Source organism: Nicotiana tabacum, chromosome 7 (assembly GCF_000715075.1).
Source record: "Nicotiana tabacum cultivar K326 chromosome 7, ASM71507v2, whole genome shotgun sequence".
Lineage (NCBI taxonomy): Eukaryota > Viridiplantae > Streptophyta > Magnoliopsida > Solanales > Solanaceae > Nicotiana > Nicotiana tabacum.
In genome coordinates, this window is record NC_134086.1 from 75,820,722 (window position 1) to 75,827,041 (window position 6,320).

Genomic DNA, 6,320 nt, shown 5'->3' on the forward strand with positions numbered 1-6,320 from the left:
ACACTGTAAGCATAGAGAATACTTCACATAGATGGCACAACATATGCAGCTTCAATCTCAATTTAAGCTCTAAACATTTCATTACATGATCCATATTCCTTGCCCCTTTTTAAGTTATCAAGAATATCACATGGATCATATCGAGGCACATCTTTCATGCATATAAGTTCAAAACCCCAAATTTATGTGAAACTATAATCAATACAACAATTCAACTTTAATCTTTTTGTATTTACACAAACATCGATCGAGCTCAATTTCCAAAAGACGGGGTTTTAGGCATACATACCTCAATAGAGCTTCCCTTAAATCGTTGTAATAAATTCCGGAATTTCCTAGGAACTTCAATCTATTTTATGAAAATTACAAGTTGAACCAAGAATTAGAGGCATGAATAAGATTCTAGCTCATTTAAGTAAATTATCGAACACTAAGAGTGCACAGTTATTTTAGGACCCTTTTGTGAGAGATTTTCATCATCCTATACCACAATTGTTATCTCTTTTGGTTCACAACCTCCCCATACCCCATTATCTCTTATGCATGCAAGATTATCATCCCCTATACCCATGAACCCTAATTGCTAATCACTTAATTTAAAGGAAATTTCGAAATTATAGAAGAGGGTACAAGTTCTTACCTCTTAGAGTGAAGACCTAGCAATTTCACTTGACAATCTTCAAAGATTTGGGGCAAGAATTAGGTAGAGACTTGATGAGATCACTGCCTCTCTCTATCTAGAACCTCCTTTCTCACTCTAAATGCAATGAAATAGTAGAAACAATGGTCTAATAAATGTTTTTAATGGGATGGGGTCGGGTTTTAAAAATTAGAAAATAGGAGCCCCAACTCAGATCTACAATCGCATATATGCAGCCCGCATACTGGACCGCAAAAACGCTCTCAAAAACCTGAACAATCTGCCTGGGTATGCGACCAAAATGCGGTCCGCATACCCGTTCTGCGGTTGCAAAATGCACTGTAGAACTGCTCTTCGCAAAATTTTCAAGGGGATTATGCGACGACTATGTGGCCCGTATAGCGATTATGCGATCGCATATTTGGCCGCATAGTTAACCTCAAAATTAAACTTCACCCTGCCTGACTCTGCGGTGACTATGCGGTCCACATAGCTATTATGCAACCGTGAAGTTGATCGCAGAATTACACTTTTCTGAAAAACACTATTCTTTAACTTTTTAATGCACATATCAATCTAAAGGGTCCGAACCATGGTCCTAACTTGGCAGTGCAAGACTCGGGGTTTTTGAGTAGAAATTTCACGGGGCCTTACATGTACGACAAAGTAATTTTAACAAATAAGCAGTCTAGGCACACATATGTAAATAAGACGAGGGAGGTCCTAGGTTTGTCAGCCCATAGGATCACATCTTTACAATACCTGGTAAGCCTTCCTCAACTAGAGGGGATACGCATGGCATTGGCGCATAGGTCATCATATCCTTTTACTACCCGATTTCCCTTTCCTTGGTCATAGCCTAAAGCATTTTAGCAACCTTAAGATGCATCCTATGCGTGCACTACCCATCCCTTTACTTATGTAGTCATGGAGGTATTCAGGACTTCTACTTAAGATGGATATAGAGTTTCCTACAGTAATTTAAAGGAGAAAACTCTAGGCGACAAACAAAATATATAGGACTGGACCAAAGATAGAGCAATTAAAAGGCTCACATTTTACATCCACAAATAGAGCAATTAAGTGCACATCTCAAAAAATAAATTTCAGATAGTTAAGAAAGGCCCTAGAACAGGATATCTAGGCGAGCATGACAAGCAGAGAGTATGCAATATTGAGTTAAGGCAAAAGTCTTAAAGACCTAATTAGTTTGCCTACTTATTTTATGATCTGTTAAATCTGGGCAGTTCATAAATAAGCACAACATAGTTTCCAATTTTTATAAGATTTAATTACCTACAAGCTTGCCTAGGCGGAGGTACCCTATAAACATACTATCTAAATGTAATCTGGATCAATTTAAAATAAGCAGATTTGGAACTTATTAAGTCCTATAGGCATGTTGGTCTAGGTGCTGAACATTACAAAGCTGGTTTCTATACATTAAATCCTATAACGTGATATCTAGGTGTTGAGATTGCTTTTTTAAACAGGATAGCTATTGATATATGCGATGTAGACATGGTTTTAAAGCGAATTCAATAACAGTCCTAGAGCAGGATCTCTAATGCACATGATGAATAGACGTTTTGTTAAGCAGGATTATAGTAGTGATCTAATAACAGAATTTCTTAACAAATGAGGTGATGAGACTATAACATGTTTTCTAGTATGCCAAACAATCCTAAAAGCATGGTTTATAAAGAAAGTAAACATAATAAACCTAAGGCATGATTTATAATGCAAGTAAGCATAGTGATCCTAAGGGCATGATTTCTACCCAATTTCCCTTACAAAAATCATATAAGAATCCCCTTCCCTTTTACTAATTTCCTTAATATCAGTTTACAAGGATTATTATTACAGACCATAAATGAATTTACATAATGAATAAAGCTATACTATAGGGATCCTGAAATAGGCCCAAAGTGGATCCTGGACTTAACAGGCCTTCAAACAGTCCCAGATGCCATAATCTCATGATGCTCAATAAGGGTATCCTGGTGTGTCAAAGTTCCCAAAGGGCCTCAGGGACCCCGGAAAATGCTCAGACTAAGATCCTTTTGAATAGAAAAGTAGTTATGTGCAGTGTGGAGGGGCCAGCCCCAGTATGCCAGAGTTCGGAGGAATCTCATGGATTCTTAGGTAGTATACACATTGGAGGGACAGAACTTAAGTAATCTAGGACTAGAAGTAAGAGTGCTTGGCATAGTTGATTTTTTTTTTGAAAATAGTATAGAAGTAAATTCTTAGGACTGAAAATACTTTAGGAGTAGTAATAGTTGGGAGAAACATATTAAGAGTGAGAAACATGATGAAAACCTTTGGAGGGAAAGGAAGGGTCAATAAACAACAACATAGTCATAAAGCATCACATTTGCCCAATTTACATTTCACTTTATCAATCAGTTCTAGAGGAACAAACAATTACACAAAAGGGAGCAGGGGTTGGGAATACAAGGTACTTGAAATAGGAGTACATGAAAAGAAGGGTGATGGCATTCATGTTGGTAAATAAAGACATAGGGCAGGCAGGAATACTGATTTAAGGTTTAAATCACAATCATACTTAAGCATGCTATTAAGAACACACAAAACATAAACACTGTAGTAAACATATTGGGCTAGACACAGTGATACAGAAGTATTGATACAAAGGCAATCAAGCTGAAGAATATAGGAAGAAACACAAAGATTCAATCACACAATGTAGCCATACTAGTTGAAACCCATCAATAGGAAGGCAAAAATAGTCATGCTAATTGAAATATAGAAAGGTCATGGATTCAACAGAAGTAAAGCAACTGACAAGAAAGCACATAGGTTTAAAACTCATAACATAATGAATGGCATTAGAAATGGAAAAATACCGGTTAAAGAAGCAAAAGCAGAAAGTGAAATGAGCAGGATTCCACAAACAAGGATCACAAGTAGTAGAAAGAGAAATGAGATAAAGTTTATGTGTGTGTATATGTTTCTAAACTACTGTTCATTCGTTTTTGAGAGGTAGAACAAGAGTGTATATATACGAGTCGAATAGTGTATGTAAATAAGGCAAGGGAGGTAAATATTGTAAAATAAGGTAAGAAGGTAATCAAGAAATCAATCAAGCTTGATAGGGGACAGAAAAATAGGGAATTATACCATAAATAACTCTAATTGAATTTCAAATAAGGCAAGAAGTAGGTTTAACAGTCAATTAGGGTTAGAACCCTTAAATCAAGTAATTAGTTTCACAAGTAAGGCAACACGCGTAATCAGAGACCAATCAAAGGGTCAATCAACCCATAGATAGACATGAGATGTCAATTATGAACTCAGGATTAAGGAAACAAAAATCAGAGATCAGTAAATTACCGTAGATAATTAGGCTAATCATTCAATCATTCAAATAATAACGGACATGACTTTGAAATCAAACAAGGCATAGTCAGATAAATAAACCAGAAACATAAACATGCGAGAATGATTAAACAAAACATAAGGATCTCAAAAAACCTTTGAAAAATGCCTGGAGTTGATTAACAGTGGGAAAATCAGAGGACACTTAAAGAAAATAGCCATCGAAACTTAAAACACTTCAAATATGCAGAGATTCGGACAACAAGTAACAAGGTAACCAAAAAAACCTTTCGTAATACAGTGCTAAAAAGTGGTTAACAGTAGAGAAATAAGAGAATCTTGAAGGAAAAATCAGTGATGAACTCAGAATTATACCAGATCAACAAAGATCTTGACAGATTCAAGTCTAAACATTAGGGTTTCGAAAAAAAAGGAAGGGTAAAGAGAATTTGGCCTTGAACGAGAGATTCGCACCGTAGAACATTGATAGAAAAGCACTCACAGACCATAGGCGGACTCTCAGGGAGTCTTGGACAACATCTAGACTAGATTTCTTCAAGACCTTTCCATGAGACTGCAAGAACGAGCAACTAGGAGACGTAGGAGACAAGTAGAAGACTCATACAGTCATGGAAATCCATGGATAGAATAGGAATCAAAGGGATTAGGGCTAGTTTTGGGTGGCAGCGGCTAGGGTGAGGATTAGGTCTCAGAGAGACGGAGAGGATTTGGGGATTCTAGGGAGGCTGTTTGGTAAGAATGAATTAGGTTAGGGGGTCGTTCAGGTTAAAAATGGTAAGAGTAAACGGTGGCCGTTGATCTCTGTGATTAACGGCCAGGAATGAAAGGTTTGGGACCAGGTTTTAATTCGGTTTGGGCCTGGTCTTAGTGGGTTAGCTATTTGGGATTGAAATTGGGTCATTTAATTAGGCTAGGTCCGAAATAAAAAGGACCATTCGTTAAATACCCATTTAATTGATAAAAATAATTTTAAAAATAATGAACAACTTACAAAAAATAAATTTCATGCATAGAAATGCTTTTAAGTAATTACCCAATATTTTAAAAATATAATGAGCTATTTTCTGGTAAAATAATGTAATAATGCATGCATGGGCTATAATTGCACATTTACTACAATTGTAACCCAGAAATGTAAAATGTGTCTATTTGTGTAGTAATTTTAGCCTAATATAAATAGCAATATTAAGCCATGAAATTGTTATAAAGTTCTTTGTGATGTAATTTGTACTTATTTATATAAATAAATACTTGGATAAATTAATTAAAAATCCCTAAAAATGTAGAAATTATGGGAAAATATCAATTGATGCTAATGCATAGTTTTGAAGGCATATATGAATTTCAAAAAAATATTATAGGAAAAAATTGTTTATCAAAAGCTGCCATCTTTACTCGGGAAGGATGAAAGAGTTTTCGGATAAAGAAATGATGGCCAAATTTGACCGATTGGGATGTTTTGAAAAAATAGAGGTCGAGCCCTAGTCTCTGAGCTGCCTACATATCCCTAGCTTTACAGGAATCAGGGCGTGTGCTGTTCTGGACCCATCAGTGAATGAAGCCGACGGAGTTATCATAGGAATGGTAGCTAGTTTCATCAAAAGGTCATTTTTCTGAAGGGTGAGGTCGGATAGAGTTATGGTTTCGAATCCGGAATGTATCAGATTTATTATAGCGCGGAGAGCTAGATATCACAGAGTAGGATGGGTAACTGATGAGAATCAGTTATGAATGGCAAAGTGAAAAATGGCATGAGCGGAAACCGAGCGAAGGCTGCTCCTGTTTGAAGAATGGTTACCTCTGGGATCACTAGCAAACTTAAAATATGATACATATAGTTACATAGATTACAGTGAGAATTTAAACGTGATGTAAATTCCCTTGGGACCATGAAAGATTGTCTTTGGACGGTGCGGATGAAGTTCTTACACTATGATGTCTTGGGCCATGATCTGGGAGATAAGAGATTCGCAGGCCATGAAATGATGTTCTCGAGCCATAAGGATGGTGCCTCGGAACCATGAGGCCTTTGAATAATGATATGCAAATTTGAGAGATCCTCAGGTGGCATGGTGTCTTCCAGCTATGAGGATGATGCCTTCAGACAATGACGCCTTTGGACAAGTTGGTGATATTTCAGCCCATAAGATGCAATAATATGATGCTAAAATAAATAAGACAAGGCTTAGTATTGTGAGGTTGAGGGCAGAGCTTAGCCCGAAAGAAGAGCAAATAGATAGTGCCGGAATAGAGCAACATTTATGCAAGGAGGGGCAATGCTTAGCCCCATGAGAAGGTAGAGCTTAGCCTTTGCCGA